Raw genomic sequence first — 18,155 nt, forward strand, 5'->3', positions numbered from 1 at the left:
GCATCCAGTTTGAATCGATCATTCTGAAGACAGTAAAGTATCAAAAACAGCATTAGAATCCTTTGCATATTTTGAATGTGAACGTGGCCGAGTTTTGGTGCCTTTCAGATATCAGCGAAGTAAGGAAGGTCAGTCGAGCATGTTTGTCTTCAAATTTTTGTCGCAGTTGCAAGAATAACTTGATGTTCTATATATGAATAATAATGACCCGTTTGAGAGACAGGTAACGTGTTGTTTCATGCGAATTAGGTGATATATTCGCATTGGCATATACATTCAAATTTGCATATACACCATGACAGAGAAATTAACTATTAGTATTTGGAAAATCGGTTATGTGTATACATAACCTAATAAATGAGGAATGAAACTATCATTTGACATCTAACCTTGTTGCCGTCAATTATTCTTACGCCCTCATAGCCAGATTGTGAAGAAAGCGTTCCCACCGTTTCGGTCATATAGGAGGAAGTCTTGCCAGATGTGTTATCCTGTGTAAATACAGTCAATTATACAATAAACAAATAACATACTGAGGTACACGTGCCTCGAAAATAAAAGACATAAAACATTTGCTCAAATAAAACATTTGCACAAACTTCTTTAATGAACTTTTTAACAATTATCTTACTAAATCAAGGGTACCATTCAATGTTTCAAACAAATTACCTAAAAATTACCAATATTTGATAATGTTCGTCATCCCAGTGTTAACTCTATGGGGAAAAATATATTTTTTTATTTCAAAAATCTAAGACATTAAAACCTTTTGTTATTCAAAGAGCTTTAAAGGAGCCCTCACAAATAATAGATTAGAATTGTAAAATAAAAAAAAATTAGAGTCCGAGTATCTGTTTCCTAGTAGCATTCGACCTAATGTCCCAGGCTGACAGTTTTTCTACGTAATTATGTTATTATACGGAAGACCTTTTTTCAGGGTTTAATCATCAATTATATCAGAAAAAAATATTTTTCAAATCAGATGTCTTCATTATAAAGCCTGGTTAAGGAACAAATAAATTGCCATCTTCTTAAGTGGGTTATATAACAAACACCATGCATGTGCAGGTTACCTAATAAGAAAGCGACAACGTCTACTGGTCTAAGCTTTTTTGAAGTCATTTACGAAATGCTACACCGAGGTGGAGCCGTGTGGCCAAGAAAAGTTCTCACTGACATTAAAATTTCATGACATGGAATTTTACCATGGCAACACCTCAAATTTATAAGGTGCGAGAAAAACAGATGTGAGCAGATAAGCCAATAATCTTACCCAGTTTGTAGTATTTAAATCTCTGTGATTAACCAGTAGCTGATGATGACCAGTCGTTAACGTGGACCCATTAGTGATGGTTGTGTCGCCGTTTTGCCGTCGCAAAATGAAAACGACTTTCCCGATTGGAGTGTCCTGGAATCCGGAATCATATTGAAGATTAAGCGCTGCCATATACACGCATGCGTCCAGACACCCACAGCCCTTGCTTTCATTTGAAAAATAGCAGAGTTCGTCGGAAATTACGGGCACCTTAGCTGCAAACAGGTCGCCTCACTGTATACATATTTGTTCTGCACTTATGATTCCAACATTGTGCCACTATATACATATACACATGACAGGTAAAATAATTCAATATTGTTAGTGATTGATTGTCCCTGGAGTGAGTGTATCAAGTACTTGTGTGCAAACGTGTATACGTTTGATGTCACTTGCTTTCTTACTCACCTCGCGAACGTTAACTTGGAATTCGCAAGGCAAAATTGCGTCATCTTTCAAACTAATCCATTCTCCTCTCTGGAGGCACGTGATCACTGAAGAGAGGGGAAATAAATAAATATGTTTTGTTGATGTTGAATAACAATATGACATCTGACAAGGAAGTTGGTCATATGACTGTTATATGTCATATTTTCAAAAGTAGGAAACATAATTTATTAAGGAGGTGCTCACGACTTAGCAATTTGTTTGACTTTTAAATATTGGTTTCGACACTGTGAGGAAAACACAGTTAGTGTTCTTTCGTTTTGTTCGGTGTAGACATGTAAACTTGTCCTTTATGTTCTACATCAGAAAGCCGTCGCGACACTGTACACTTCTTTTACATAAAAGCATTTTGATCATAAATTGTGATGTGAAAATCTCAGTTGTCGTGCAACAATATACCATTATGCAGCAACTGCCTACGTTGGCGTTGTCTGGTCACTCGCTTACTTAGCCTGATCCGGGAGAAAAAGACAAGGCTAGGAACGTTTAGAGATGTGTCTAAACGTAAAACAATCATTAATGTATGTAACTTTTCTTCTGATATCATGACAGTACAAAGTTGACATTTTCTTTAAGATTTACTCTAGCATCTGTCTGACAAGTCCCTGAAGATGGTAGTATGCGCCTTGAAAGTGATAGACTTAAACTTTTTGCTCAAACTTTCCTTAAGGTATATTTTCACCATTCTCTTTCAAAATCAAGAATAACAATCGGCGGCACCGTGCAAATTTTGGTAATAGAGAAACAAATTAGGCTACTTGACATTTACCGATGCTTAAATTCAAAATGGCCGCCGTCCCTGTGTTAATTCTATGGAGGAAAATAAAATATTCGATTTTCGAAAAACTAAGATGATAAAAGTTTTCTGTCACCAAGAGCTTTAAAATGAACCCCGACAAGTGGTATATCATAGAATAGAATAGAATTGATAAAATTTTAAAGCCCGAATATCTGTACCCGAGGTGCGATCTACCTTGAACTTCAGGACCTCAAAACTGCATGGATATGTCCCAAAGGGACACATGCAAACACTGGGTCCTATGAACGACGCATGCAAATAATCGCAATCATACCAATCCATAATCCAAACAGAGCCCAAAAGTACTAAGAGTCATAAAACTGATGTGACTAAAATGCCTTCATGGCAGTTGGTTAATACGAAGCTTTTCTCGTAAGCCACTTACCTGATAATACAACAAGTAACAATCTTAGCGCGAGTTTTTCTCTCCACATTTTGGATAGTAAGCAACCGTGACACCACTGAAACAGAATTTATCAGTCTGTCGTAGGATTCAGATTCCTTGCAGATTGAATACTAGTTACACCATGTTGACCAACGCTGTATTAAACATATCTGTGGGGAATACCAACGGGTATTTACAATTTTATCTGACCTACTCATTTGTCATTGCAGTGTCTAGTCTGCATATAAGAGGCTGCGATGACAGGTAGGATTATAGATAGCTAATAATTAACGTTGGAGAACGAGAAGGTATTGAAATGAGTAAATAGTCACATGTCTTGACCAGTGTTTCTGCTGTGGCGTCATGATACATTAGCGTCATATATGTAAGCCATTAATATGACATATTTGCTCGACTTTGTTTACCTAATCGATTCCAGTTTATGTTCCGATATCGAAGTACATTTTGACTTGAATTCAAGTATTTTTCCACGATGACCTTTTCCCAATCCTCGTACATGTCTCTGCAGCGTGGCCCGACATTTTCTTCGCGGGAAAGCCCACACACATGATTTATTTGGGTTTTTTTTAAATTATTTTTTTATATATCAAAACTCTTTAATGTTCCTTAATGTAACTTGGGATACACATACTCTGACCGTGACGAAATATATTACCATCCACTTTGCTTTATAAAAGGAAATATATAAATTTATTCTTATTTAAACATCAGTGAAAGAGGGCATTCATAAGAAGCTACATATTGAATTTCAAAAATGTAAGACGAATGCTATCAGAGGGAACAATATTTGACCAATAATGAGAAAACTAATCCAAGCAATTTGCATATGCAAATGTAATTATCGTTTGAAAAAAAACACTGAATAGGTTACCCTAGCAAACATGCAAAGTTCAAAGCTGTCTGATCATTAATTTGAAAATGGAAGGTTTTTACCAAAATGCCTTAAAAATACAGAGTTGCGTATTTCATCGTTTTTGGACAAATCTGATTTGAGTCGTTCCCAGAGACCTGCATACTAAATATATTCAAGCAATTGGACCGCTGGTTTCCAAGAGGGAGCTTTGAATGGAAAAAAATACATGGTCGTAGATGAGTGACTGACCGTCACAGATTTGATAAGCTCCGCGTCACTGACTATGGAGCTAAAATGAGACGAAAAGGCGTATGAAGTGAAATCACACCTAACAGAAATGGAAAAGTTCTAATCTTTTGAGTTTCATTTCCCTTCATCGGTGATACGTATCTGCTTGACAATGTTTTTACTTTGCAATTTCTTCTTCGAAATGCAAGTCTGCCAAGCAAATCTGAATGAAATATAAATAAAAGACAACTTCTTTAACAGCCCTATTGGTCTTGTTTACAACATGCAAAATGCCAATCGTTAATTACACGTACATTGCAGTATACACTGACATTCACTTTTCAACAATAATATCGGTCATCACCCACACTAAAGGGCCAGTATTGCTAACTTTTGATAGTTTTTTCACAATTTTTGTTTCTAATGTCAACCATAATTTTTTGTTCTACTCCTCAAGGCATGTTGATATACGCAGTGTTTGTGTCAACCCAACCCGTACATGTGTAAACTGCACTATTATTGTTGACAAGTTATTCTTGTCCGGACTAGAAGTCAAATGTAAGAAAAAACGATGCCATTTTACACATATAGACGCTAATAGTGGATGTTTCAACATTCTTTAGGGAGTACATTAACAAGTTCAATTGACACACAAAATAAAAATAATGAAAAAAATCATCGAAAGTTAGCATTAACTTTAAGCTGGCCCTTTAAGCTTATGTTGAATATTTTTACACTGAACATTTGAACACCGAAGAAGAAAATTTATTGAACAATAAAGAGGATGGAAAATACACTTAAAGTTATAGTAATGGAGCTTCAACTCATCAAAGGAAACTAAATCAAAGTAAGATTGTCATGTGACAAGTGTTATATGTTTTTGATGATGAAAAAACTGTAAAATATAATCAACAAGACTTTTTATGCAGATTAATCGGTCAATGGCACCTAAAATATGGAAATAAGTGCAACCGGTGTGTCCTGACTTTTCACTAAAAATAAGAGTGTGTTGAGCAAATTTTATCATAATTTGCACAAAATAGAAAGTAGCCAGGCCTAAGAACCTGTAAATTAGTTTATAACAATTTTCACAGGTAGTAAGTCACACCTTTATTTCCATAACTAAATGGCAATGCTATCTTGAAACCAAGTGACCTATTCTTAGGTTTCCTTACAAAGGTACAGGACATAATATGAAAATAACGATCTATGGCCTCATGACCTGTTTGCTTCAATTCAACTATTTTTAGTAGATTGTGGTAAATAAGTTATCCCCAAGTCAAAGAGATGAGTGAGTGTGCTCCAGCATTACATGTAGGTAATTTTATAGGTCTGTAAGATGCATCACTAACAAGGATCTCTTTCACATCTTTACAACATCACCAGTGGAACTTTGTGTGAGTCTCTAGTTGGTCTGTTCTCTTTGTGCGACGACAACTACAAAATGTGAAAATTGAGAATAAAAGATCCAGTATATAGTACGCTCTGACATGACAGTGTACGATTACTCTGGTATTCAAATTACAAAGCTTACAGCTGAGCTACAATGTAAAATCCAGGCAAAGTAGATATAGTATCTAACTAGGAAAATTTTGACAATTGAGTTTGTTTCCGCATCAATTCAAAACCAAGTTTAAAGTTATCTTTATATTCGAGAAGTAAATGGGTTTGCATGGGCTCTCAATATAAATAATTCTGAATATTTAAAATGTTTTAACCTGAGTAACTGTGAAACATTATACCGATATATATATTTATTGGCTGTATTTTTTGCAATATTTCTAAAAGTAACTCATTACAAGCTGCTATATATCCAATATCTGGCAATCTTTAAATTAATATCTTTGTCCTGGTGTTTAATGTATAAAAGTCAAGACTATGAAATACTGCTTGATTCAGATTATTTAGATAATGACAATACTGAGAATATAGTGGTTCAAATTATCAGTTGGTAGATATAGATTGTTGAAGCAGAGAGCACTTTATTTCAGGTAACTGACCAGTGTTCAGGGTTTCGAATGGTGTTCGACTGTACACTGATATGGCTGAAACTCATGTCAAAGTGTTTGTCTCAAAGCCTCATGGGCTACACTGACGCTACACGCTGAAATTGCTATCAGGACTTGAGTTTGCATTCGTATGGTGCATGCTTCTGAAGGTATATTTTACAGATTGATTGAAGCAGAGTAATGTTTGGCATCGAGTTCTTTGAAAAATGAGTAGATGCCTAAGAATCGAATAGGAAAAAAATACGCTTTTTAATGACTTTCACTAGAACTACGGCTCCCTTTGATAACTGATTAAGAAGAAACGACCACGCTATGTGAGAGAACACTGAAGACTCTGTCAAACGACTAGGTTGTTTAACCTGGTATAGTATACACCTCGCTGTCTGCTGAAAAGCCGAGAAGTTGCCTTTCTCACAAAGGACACCAGCGAAGACTTTCTCTTAGGCTTTGTTAGTGCATGTTCAAGCCTCTTCCAGAATTCATCTTCATCCTGCTCAGTTTTAACACGATGCCATTCGAGGTATGTTATGGAACTCATAATATTGTCGATGCCTGGTGAAATCTCTTTCCCTTCTATGCTCTCTTTAAAAATCGGGATTAGTTTCTGTCGCTTGGTGATCCAGCAATTCATTGCTATTTCGGCTTCATACATACAATGACCGCTTTCAAGGTAGGCGTTGGATAGGATCAAAATAGAAGCACGACTTTTTTCAAAGGCTTCAATGATGTTTGTGGTAACATCTTCAAAAAAGAAAAAAAAATAAAAGTTAAGATAGAGGGTCGCATATGATATGGTATTCTAACACAACAATGCAGTCGCTTTTGATTAAAAAAATCCATAAAAATGTGAGGCTTGTTGAGGAAACCACTAGAATAAAAGTTGAAATGCTACAATGTTGTTCAAAAAACATCAGAAAATTCAGTCATATTACATTTTCCTCCAATAAAGTCTCGCTTGTGTAGCAGCAATTTTCGCTTGTTTTCTTCCTCAAGATGGTTCTTTATAGTTTCGACAAATTTTTCATCTTTGCTACTGTATGATACCATTGCATCGTATTCCTTGTTTTCTATAATGAAAAAGGCAGCAGTTATAAGTTAAAGTTGGTAAAATAAAGCACATTTTTGTAATTGGTAATAGAAATTATACATGGTCTTATTTTATTAATTTAAGAAGTAACTTCATATTTTCAGTAGTTTAATAGTTAATGGTAGAGTGGTTGAAATAGTATTTAATCCAAAACATCTGACAAAATGTATTAGGTGATGAAATTTTATGTACGTACGAGAAATACGTGCCATGAGATAATTGACAACCTACAAAGCTAAACATCTCGATAATAAAAAAGCACTTGTTCATATTGAACCAACAAGTTCATGGTTAATTTGGGATCGACATTTTAACATCAGAAATCAAATTTTGATTTTGTTTAAACGAAATCTATCGAGTTACTCTTGTATTTGCGTCAACAGTGGTGCGAAATCTCGGTATGAAAGAAATAGAAGGAATTATCTTTTGTAATTTTTGGCTCTTGCGATAGAGACTGTTTGTCGCATGAAAAGTGTATGCTATGTTCAACTAACCGTCCCAGTCATAATCATCCTCATCTTGAAAGAACTTGACCAGTTTGTGCCGATACCGATAACCAAGAAACACACCGACTGGGATTGCAAGGACCAGTAGGCAAGCTGAAGATATCGCTAGAGTAAGCCCTAGTTTCGACTTGGCTGTAAACGATAGAACTATTGTTATGAAAGGATAAATTTGAAGAATAAAGATATTGCGTTACACATTTCAGGAGATACAGTCTTGTAGGGACGGGGCTACATCGACTTCTACCTGAAGTATTGAAGGTTTAGTTAGTTTAAATACAAAGTACAGGTATTTGAGTGCCACCCCTCTTCGGAAAGGGAGTGGCAGATCAACAGCAGTTCTGAACCAATAACCTGAATATCTCTAGCTTAACCACAGTGGCATAAATATTTGGATCGTTCCATCTTTGGTAGTTTGAAAGTTCGATATGTATCATATTGTTTGGTGGCGACATTTTGAGACAAATCGGAAAGTTTATTTAACTTCGTGGATTTAATCATCATAAATTATTTGCAGTTTTGTAAGAGACAATAACATGTCGCTGTTTGATCTTTATATTCGTTCCCGGTGAGTATTCTCCTAATGTACGATTTAATCACACAGGCGATATGCAACTTGTCAATGCAACTGGTTCAGGATGTATATTCACAAGCTCCCGATCAAAAGTTTTGGGTTTCAAACGTGAACCCATTCAAACTCGTGGTATTTCCTATAATTACACTGAAATAATCACTCTGGACAGGGGGTCTCTCCTAGGAATGGAAGAGGGGTCTATGTATGTGATAAATATACCCATTTCCGTATTCCTCACTACTGAATGGTCGCGATCCCTTCTCGACAAGCAGATGGCAGGTCGCTAAACATTTGATGGACCCTCGCCTTCTATAACATAAAACGACTGATGAAATATGAGCCAGGGAGACTGTACATGCACATATGGTCGCTATCATCAACATAGTTATTGTTGGAGTCAATATCCCCTACCCCATTTTGTGATGTTCTGTGATAGCACAATTCGTAGAAATGTGCAAACATAGAACGGTGAAATTAACTTACTTATTACATGGATTTTGAACCGACAATGATCGGTATTGTTTGAAAAGTCCACAGCTGTGTATTGCACCATCGTTGTTCCTTCCTGGAATATATCGCTCGGGTAATTGTTACTGAACAGAATGACGTCATCAGAATTGTCCTCAACAGATGGTACTAGCCATGTAACGTTGGTGTACGCCTTTCCATTTTCTGTATATTGTGTTATATCTTGTGGGCATCTAAGTATGACTGGCGGTATTAAATCTGTAGGGTTAAACAATTTGCTGCGTAGTGAAACTTATTATTCATCAAATGACAAAACAAGAGTACAAAGAAAAACTAATTCCCACGAATGCCCCATGATTGCTGGAAAAATAATCAATAATGCTACACAAAGTTATATGTATAGGATAAAGCCCGAGTACGAGGGCTCTTCTGGTATATAAAGTCCAACCCAACGATAAAATGTCGAGGCCGCAGGCCGAGACATTTTATCGTAGGGTTTGACGTTATATACCAGAAGAGCCCGAGTACGAGGGTTTTATCAGACTTAAAAACTATCGCCGCTAACTGATATATTTTCGTTTTCAATGTGTTTACGTCAACCGTCCCCTTTGTCAATGTAACATGTTTAGGATATGAATTAAAACTTTTATTTGTGAAATAGCCTTCCAATGTAATGGAACATCCTATAAATGCCCTAGGGCACATTATATAAATGCCCTAGGGTACAGCAGATTTTGTGTTGCAGCTGGTTTCTGCTGTGTTACCAAATTTGAATATTAAAACGTACCAGATCACTACAGAATATGACATGTTCACTTTTGATTGGACAGTACTTTACTACGGGGCTGTCATTCGTTTCTGAAATTTGGTGACCAAGGCTTTACGAGTAAGTAAAACACCCTGAATTTAGCACTCTGATTGGTCAATCAACAGTAGACATACATATATAAATTCCTGGCGTCTTAAAATGCATAATATGGTTAGCCATATTTCACAGAAACGTGCATTTTTACATACCATGTTGACAACGGGTTCCATTCCAGCCCTGTTTACACTTACAACCGCCATACCGATCGCAGGACGTAGAGGAGCCAGTTAAGCAATCGCAGGACTCGTTGCAGTATCGTCCGAACTGGTTTACGGGGCATTCTGATAATATGTAAGTACATGTTTATGCAATGTACGCGATTAGCAATTTTTTGATTGGCACACGAAGACGTAATTTTATTATACACAGAGTCGACAAAACTGTCATTTTGTCTAATTTGAGTAAGTTTTATTCCGTACAGGTGGTCAAAAGGCACAACTGACGTTGGAGAGTTGGTTGTTATCGGTGTGGGTGTTAAAGCCGGCGCCGCTGTATTGTTCCCACAATGTGACGTTTGTAAAACATGGGCCTGACTCCAAAGTGCGATAAAAGAATCTGATAGATAACAAATATCTACATAAATCTATATCTACATTGATTAATACGTGCATTTAAATGTACGTATAGGTACAGTTTTGGTAAATTAAATACAGCAAGTTCGATTCACCTACCAAGAAGCTGGAATTTATTAATATAGTCTCAGAAAAAAATACATACGAAAACGTACTTGCGATGATCGTAGCTTTTGGGGCTATGTACTTTTTGTTGTACTTGTCCATTATATGGCATTCGTAGGCGCCCTCTGTCAATGTCGTCACCGTTTTGATTTGCAACTCTGATATTCTGTGAAATTAAACCACAAGAGTATTCATGAAGGTAATGTTTTAGCCTTATTATGTGTTTTCAAACACTAAAGTTTAAATGAAATTCACATACCCTTTGAACTGGTTATCAATGTAAATTGCACTTGTCTTATTCGTAATATGAAGATATTTCCCATTATAATACCACTTTATGCTCTTATACCATTCTTCCTGTGTTTTCGGTAAGTCGATGTTTTGGCTGCTACAAGTCAACACCGCAAAGGTTCCATACTGAGCTTCACTTCTTTTAGGGGCCACCATTATGGAAGCCTTGGCTGCAAACGTTGACAGGAAATGACAGAAGAAATGATAAAACAACGGGAAAGAATAACTGATGCCAAAAGAGGGCAAAATTCCTTACTATACGTCCTAAACTATGGCATAGTGGCAAAACTTCCATATTACAGAACTGCACTCGAATAATACAAGAGTAATGTTTTCAGGAAAAGTTCAAAAAAATCGGGCAATTTATAATCTACTGGTTGGTTTCTAAATCTTCGTCGATTTCATAGAAATATAGTCCAATTCTGACTAAAAACCAATGGTTCCCCACTAAGAGATGCAAAGCACTCATACACAATATCAGAACACTAAAGAGTATAATAGTATGTCCAAACTATTTAAATGAGAGTGTAGAGCAAAGCACCCTTGTTTTTGACTATCTGTCTGAAGATTGCAGCAGGATTCATGGAATTAAAATACTATTAATTTGTACTTACAGTAATTTGATTGTATGTCTGAATGTCTGTATGTCTGTATGTCTGTATGTATGTATGTATGTATGTATGTATGAAGTATGTATATATATATATATATATATATATATATATATATATATATATATATATATATATATGTGTGTGTGTGTGTGTGTGTGTGTGTGTGTGTGTGTGTATACAAGAAACACCACTTATGACTTTGGCTATTAAAAGTCGACAACACACTTGTTGTTATTAGATCTGTCACAAAAGTTTACGTTCGCAGAAATTGAGGTACTCCAACTTACGAATGTCACATGCAGGTCCGATCCATCCAGATGTACATTTGCAGGCCCATTAAAAACGCTGCATTTAGCTCCATTCTTACAGATGCATGGTTTATTGCATTTAAATCCGTATGTTCCTGTCGGACATCCTACCAAAATGTGAAAATACGCACATGATCAACAAAGATTGCAGGTGAACATTTTACTTTACTTTGTTCAAGACTTATACTTTTACTTTGAAAAGAAAAATTACTTGAACTCTCGTGGCTCATCAATTACGATTAAAGGTAGATCTAATTGTTCCCTTAGGGTGAACGCAAGAATTGCAGCCATTTTGAATTTCAAAATAGGGTAATATTGGTTTTTCAGCAGTACCAAAGGTTCAGAAGTAACCCCTGATTTATAATTTGTTTATTTCAAACGGAATGGTTGAAAGTTTGAATGAAAGTTTAAGTCTTTCAGTTTCGAAGGCCGTAGTACTTTAAGGTAAATAACTGTAATGGTTTGTCTCGTAATACCCATGATCTGATTAAAGCAGCGTTTGTTTAAAAAAAAGGGTGCAGCTACGTACAGATGGTTCCATTCTTGAACTACACAAAAGTACAAAGAGCCAATCGTAACAGTCCTTACCTATGTAATCTATCCAAACGGTTTCTGTGAAAACGAGTTTGCCTTCGATCTCTATGTCGCAGTGTAATTCCTGTGGCGATACTGTCGTGTTGATGTTTTCAGACGTCACTTGTACAAGTGAATAACGGAAATCAGTATTGTTGTTATCAAACCACTTTTTGTTGATAATAGCGTCTGGGGGAAAGTCCTCCTGTACAGGAAGATAGTGATCACATCAGATCAGCATTTGATTTTTCACGTTTTGGTTCTTTGTCCACCATGCCTAAACTTATTTTCCAATGAAATTTATGATTGTATAATTAATAATTTTAGATCCTTCGATAAAAACATGGCAGTGTGCAGCGTATTGAAAGCTTTGTAGCCAATTAGGCCTTTCAAAAAATGGTGAGGGGGCTGGAGGAATTCAGAGGGGGAATCGAAAATTCTGGGGGTAGTCAAGAGGGGGGAGGGACTTGAAAATTTTGCTCTGGCTATAGGCGGACTTGATGTCATCCAATTGTTCTATTGTTAGTTATAATTAGACGAAATCAAGAACTCTTTTGTCGTATTTTCTGACTTTAATCTCAAAGAATATCTAAAAATGTACGAACGCCATTAAATTTTCGTAAAAACATCAAGTTTGCCTTGATATAGGGCAGGAACTGCAGCAGTGATAATTGTTTCAATATTTCCATGCAATTTATCGAATACTTCTTTGTGTCTCTCTACAGCATGCTGATAAACACAATATTCAGTTTCTCAACAAAGCTCGTTTGTCTAAATAATAGTGATAATTGAATAAGAGTTCAGACTGAAAGTTATCCGTCAATGATACAAATGAACGGTACACATAGGCTGTGTTGGCAAGCTGAAAACTGGACAGCTCAACATGCTGTAGGGAGTAGAACAAGAAAGCAGCTGTATAAACTGAACAAAATATTGTCGAAATACAAAGTTAATACAGCTACTGCCCTGATACTGCCTACAGGCAGTGTCACTGTCAATGCATACCGGCAGTGACAGTGATAGCTCTGACTCTGATGTAGCTTAAGAAGAGTTTGGGTCATAGGACACTTTACTGACAGTGAAACATGCATTTACTAGTACACAATATCAGACCAGAGAACAACACATAGAAGACGAGGAGACTTGAAAGTTACCATGGATTTTTGAATTCTGGCATATGAGAATAGTCAAATATTAGAGAAAAAAGATGGTTCACTATGCTTGATTTTATACAAATGTACGACGAAAAGTCAAGATTTTTTCCTCAAATCATTTAAAAGCAATGTTCGCGATCCCTGGGATCGCCTTTGTTCTAGTCTACAAGAGGATTATGGAGGTGTGACAGCCTTTTGTTGTCCATTGAAATTGTAATCTGAGTAATACGGAGGGTAAATTTTCTGATGAGACAATCTGGTGCTTACACAGGCCTTTAAAATCACCATTCATTTCAAGTTCATGCAGTGAATAAAATTTTTACATCTCATCTCGTACATTAACACAAAAGTAAAACTTTGAACAGTAAGACTCTAATTTAAATGAAAAAATGTGTGACTAAATGGAATCATTTATTTTAACCAATTTTGCCAGTATTACACCCAAAATGTCTGAGATTAAAACATTTATTTCATGGAATATTTTTACCTTCAAGTATTGTCATTTTTTTACAACATTTGTAAATAGTTTCTAATTTGTATAGGTCTTGTACTTTTGAAAAACAAGTTCGTTAGGTCACTGTGCTCAGTTTTTCACAATTTTGCAAATATAGTCAGGAATTCACACTTTGCATACTCTCTCATAATTGTCATTTTGTGTGATTTTCAGCTGGTGCCATTGACCTGGCCAGAGTTGGATAAACTCAAGTCGGCTTAGATTGAGAAATCAAAAAAGTCCACCGATGCATTAAACAATCAATCAATTTAAGAACTTCCCTAGGTCTATGGCCTTACAACCTGCAGATAAGTAGTATCGAGTATCTGCGTGCAGAACTACGCAATACATGTTTTTTTCCTCTGCGTGCATTGCTAATAAATATACGGCTATATGATAATTTCAGGGGGGGGGGGGCTTGAAATTTTTCATCCTATAGACGGGGGATTTGAAAATTTTTAGGGTATTGAGGGGCATCTGAAAAAAATTAGATTTCATTCGAGATTCCTCCAGCTCGCCATTTTTCTGAACGCAGTCTTACTTGACCGAAACTCATTGCGTTCATTGAATAATGTCCAAACAACCTATCAGCTTCTCGATAACCCTACTTTCAGAACCGGTGTAAATAATGACAATCTATCGATCAAATATATCCTTCTCAACTAGAAAATGACGATTTATGGATTCATAAAAGTTTCACAAAGGTGAGTGGCCATGGTGAAAAATGCAGACTTCCGCAAGTGCATATTTAAATTGTACTTGGTGAAAACAACGATGTCGACGTAAAATAAAGATCATTGATGGACAAGTCAATAACATGTATGTGCCGCGCCTGTTGTGACACAGTTGAAATTGTAAGAGTATGTCATCATCACTCCTAAAGGCCACTAAAAATGTACTGAATATTCAATCAACGAATTACTCCTGAAAACCAAGGAATGCCTCAACACAAGTAAATTTTAACCTATGAAGAACGACAAAACAAGGGAAGTTGAAAGAACAAATTAGGATACAAAGCATGTCAACTACATCATAAAAAGCTCTGCCGACAAATATTAACTATCAAAATACGACTATCAAGCCAAAGTTTGAAAGCAAGGAGTGCCGTCAGGTACATAGACAACCGTTTTGGCTATACCATTATATGTAATCTCGCCGGCGTGAACTCTTATCTATTATCATTTAAAACTTGTGCTGGATGATTTTAAAGGGACAAAGTCGGCCATTTTTCATGAATTTTGTTTGGATGACCGTGCAGATATTCGACCAATGTTTTAGACACGATCAATGAAACCTTCACGAAAAAGAATTAATGGACATGACTATTAATTCCTTTTCGCGATGGTTTTCTTTATCGTGTCTAAAACCGGGGTCGAAAATATGCATGGTTACCCACCCATTTATTCAGTATCTTTCGACATGTCAAACAATATAAGTAGTATCTTGTATCAAACAACATTCATGAAAAATGACCGACTTTGTCCCTTTAAAGTTAAATTCAAGGTTATACACGCCTCGTTATCGAAAGTCTTCAAATTTTGCTCACATTTCCCAAACAAAACTTCCAACTGGTCTCTTTACAAATCAAGAATAAAAATCAGGGGTCACCTTGCCAATTTTGGTACAGTAAAAGCAAATAATCTAATCTTATCCGGTATTTTGAATATAAAATGGCAGTCATCCTTATGTTAACTCTATGGGTAAAATAGTTTTTTAATTTTCACAAAAAACCGAGACGATCTAAATTTACTTACTTCGAGAACTTAAAAATGATGCTGCAAACGCGGTTAACCCAAAAAGATTGTAAAAGATTGAGAGTCTGAAGAGTTGCTCCCGAGGCGCATTCTACCTTATGGTTCATTTCTCTTTTACAATGGAAAAACCACCACCAGTACTACTACCACCACCACCATCATCACCATCAATCAATCAATCAATCAATCAATCAATCAATCAATCTATCTATCTATCTATCTATCTATCTATCATCATCATCAATCAATCAATCAATCTATCATCATCATCATCATCATCATCATCATCAATCATCGATCAATCATAATCAGCATCACCAATCAATCAATCGTCATCACATATCAATCAATCAATCAATCAATCATCACTATCATCATCATCATCATCATCATCATCATCATCATCATCATCATTGCCATCATCGTCAACAACAACAACAAAGGATACAACAACTTCCTCATATAGTGATGTCAAAATTACCTTCTGAATGTATACCCTTATGTGTATACCATTGCTTGAGCACTTTTGAAGGTTAACTTCTGTAAAGTCATGGTGGTGTGTTTTCGTTATAGCTCTGGAAAATGCTGTCAGTTTACCTGTGTAAAAAGGTATAGTCAGATTTGGAGATGGGGCAACCATGAAAGAACGAAAGTTTTCAAACAGAACATCTGTCCTTAGCCGCATCCTATGCACATGCCAAGATCTAATGACGCTGTAACGTCATACACAACACAATACTTCCATACATATAGTATTTGTTCTTCAATGCTATCAAAGTCGGTCACTAAGAAGACACTATGCTTTGATTTTACAGCGAGAGAGAGAGAGGGAGAGAGAGCGAGAGAGAGAGAGAGAGAAGAGAGAGAGAGAGAGAGAGAGAGAGAGAGAGAGAGAGAGAGAGAGAGAGAGAGGAGAAACAGAGAGAGAGAGAGAGAGAGAGAGATTCAAATATGCCTGTATTAGAAAAAATAATATTTTTTTTGGCCGCGAAATTTTGAAACCAACACAGAGCGTTTGTTTAGCAGTGTAGATTTGTCAGCATTGATAACATGCAGCTTTTCTGACACAAAGATTACATCGCTTGCTTATGTTAGAGCAGCTCGATGCTTTGTCAATGATTGCACATTAGCATTGCTGACAAATCTACACTGTTAAAAAGACGCTCTGAGTTGGTTTAAAATGTCGCCACCAAAATAAATATTATTTTCCAAATTTTAACAGCAAACTTAAGTAACAGATTTCATTACTTTGTACTTGAAGTAATTTGTATATATATATATATATATATATATATATATATATATATATATATATATATATATATATATATATATATATATATAATAAGTTTTGTCTGTGTGTACTTACATTTTCCATTATTCATATCGCCCTCAAAAAAGTCATCGGCTTGCCTTCCAAGAAAATGATCCAGTGGTACTTTCAATGTTCCGACAAGAAAGGTAAATGGTAAAGTCTACAGGGAAGAAAAATACCTTTCTCTAAGTTTCATACAATGCAACGTTATAATGGTGGCATCAAAACTGGCTTGCTTTCAGTAGTTTTGTAACATCAATACGATATAGAGAGGGCAAGGTCACGATGTTATGTTGACAGATAAAATCTATGTTACTCTCGACGGTTATAGTAAATATATCATCGCCGAAGGTATTAAATAACAATCATTATACGTTGTTTATATACCAATAATTACAGCGAACGGAAACTCTCGTGTCTGAACCTCTACATATGAACTCGTCGTGAGGGCGTAAAACGGATACGTCACGTGCATAGTGTTGACATGGTCAACGGCTCCATTATCTGATCGTTATATCAAGTATTACATGGCTAGTCGTTCCGAATGACAGGGTCAGAATCCGACGCACGACAGTTTGTCATGAAAGACAAAAGCCAGAGCACACTCAATTCAAATACTTAGGCAGCAGGTAATGTAGCCGTAATGGGCTGGCAAAGTCTTCTCTACCCTGTTTTATCACTTTGCCACTTAATGAACTGCTTGAAATTGTTATGCCACTTAATGTACTGCTTGAAATTGTTATATCTCTGTTCGTTTTGCTCTAAGATACATCCCTCATACTCGAATTTATGTTCAAAGAAAGTCCAGATATGAGGGTTTTAGGAACTCGACTTGAACTATTACTTGAAACGTAAAAATCCGTTTTGGCTCCCAATACGTTGACTTGGAAGCTTTGTAGATTTTACATTTTCAAGACGTAATTAGAATTTTCGAGTGACTTGATGCTTTTTAAATAAGTGACAAAAACACATCAAAGTCCTGGTAATCCTGCTAATCAGGACACACTCCACTAATCACAAGTAACTATATTTAGTGTATTTTGTCTCACAAGGACAAGGACCGGACTTTGATGTACCATGGTCAATTATTGACAGAGCATCAAGTTACTCAAACATAAGCAATGTTTCAGAATATATATATATATATATATATATATATATATATATATATATATATATATATATATATATATATATATATATATATATATATATATATATATATATATATATATATACATAACTAAAAACGTGATATTGAAATATGACAGGTTTTTTAGTGTTGTGTAGCATGGAAATTTAAAGTAGAAACTAAATTGAAAAACACACAACTACATCTGAGTGTCTCTGGGGCTTGAAAAAATGACCCATGTAGGACTTTAACTCACATCCCCCGAATTCAGTTCGGATGCTCTACCA

The 18,155-nt window shown here is 35.9% G+C and overlaps 2 long non-coding RNA genes across 2 annotated transcripts in view; both read right to left on the reverse strand.

Annotated features, from left to right (window-relative positions):
* LOC139118276 (uncharacterized) overlaps positions 1–486 on the reverse strand; it is an 891-nt gene extending 405 nt beyond the window's left edge. The window contains exons 1-2 of the long non-coding RNA XR_011548662.1: positions 390–486; positions 1–23 (exon numbers count right to left, since the gene is read on the reverse strand). The exon at positions 1–23 is cut by the window's left edge and continues 88 nt beyond it. This is a non-coding gene — a long non-coding RNA (uncharacterized lncRNA). The remainder of the gene's footprint in view (positions 24–389) is intronic.
* LOC139119022 (uncharacterized) overlaps positions 1–18,155 on the reverse strand; it is an 83,911-nt gene that overhangs the window by 30,974 nt on the left and 34,782 nt on the right. The gene's annotated exons all lie outside the window — the stretch shown is intronic.

This window comes from Ptychodera flava, chromosome 19 (assembly GCF_041260155.1).
Source record: "Ptychodera flava strain L36383 chromosome 19, AS_Pfla_20210202, whole genome shotgun sequence".
NCBI lineage: Eukaryota > Metazoa > Hemichordata > Enteropneusta > Ptychoderidae > Ptychodera > Ptychodera flava.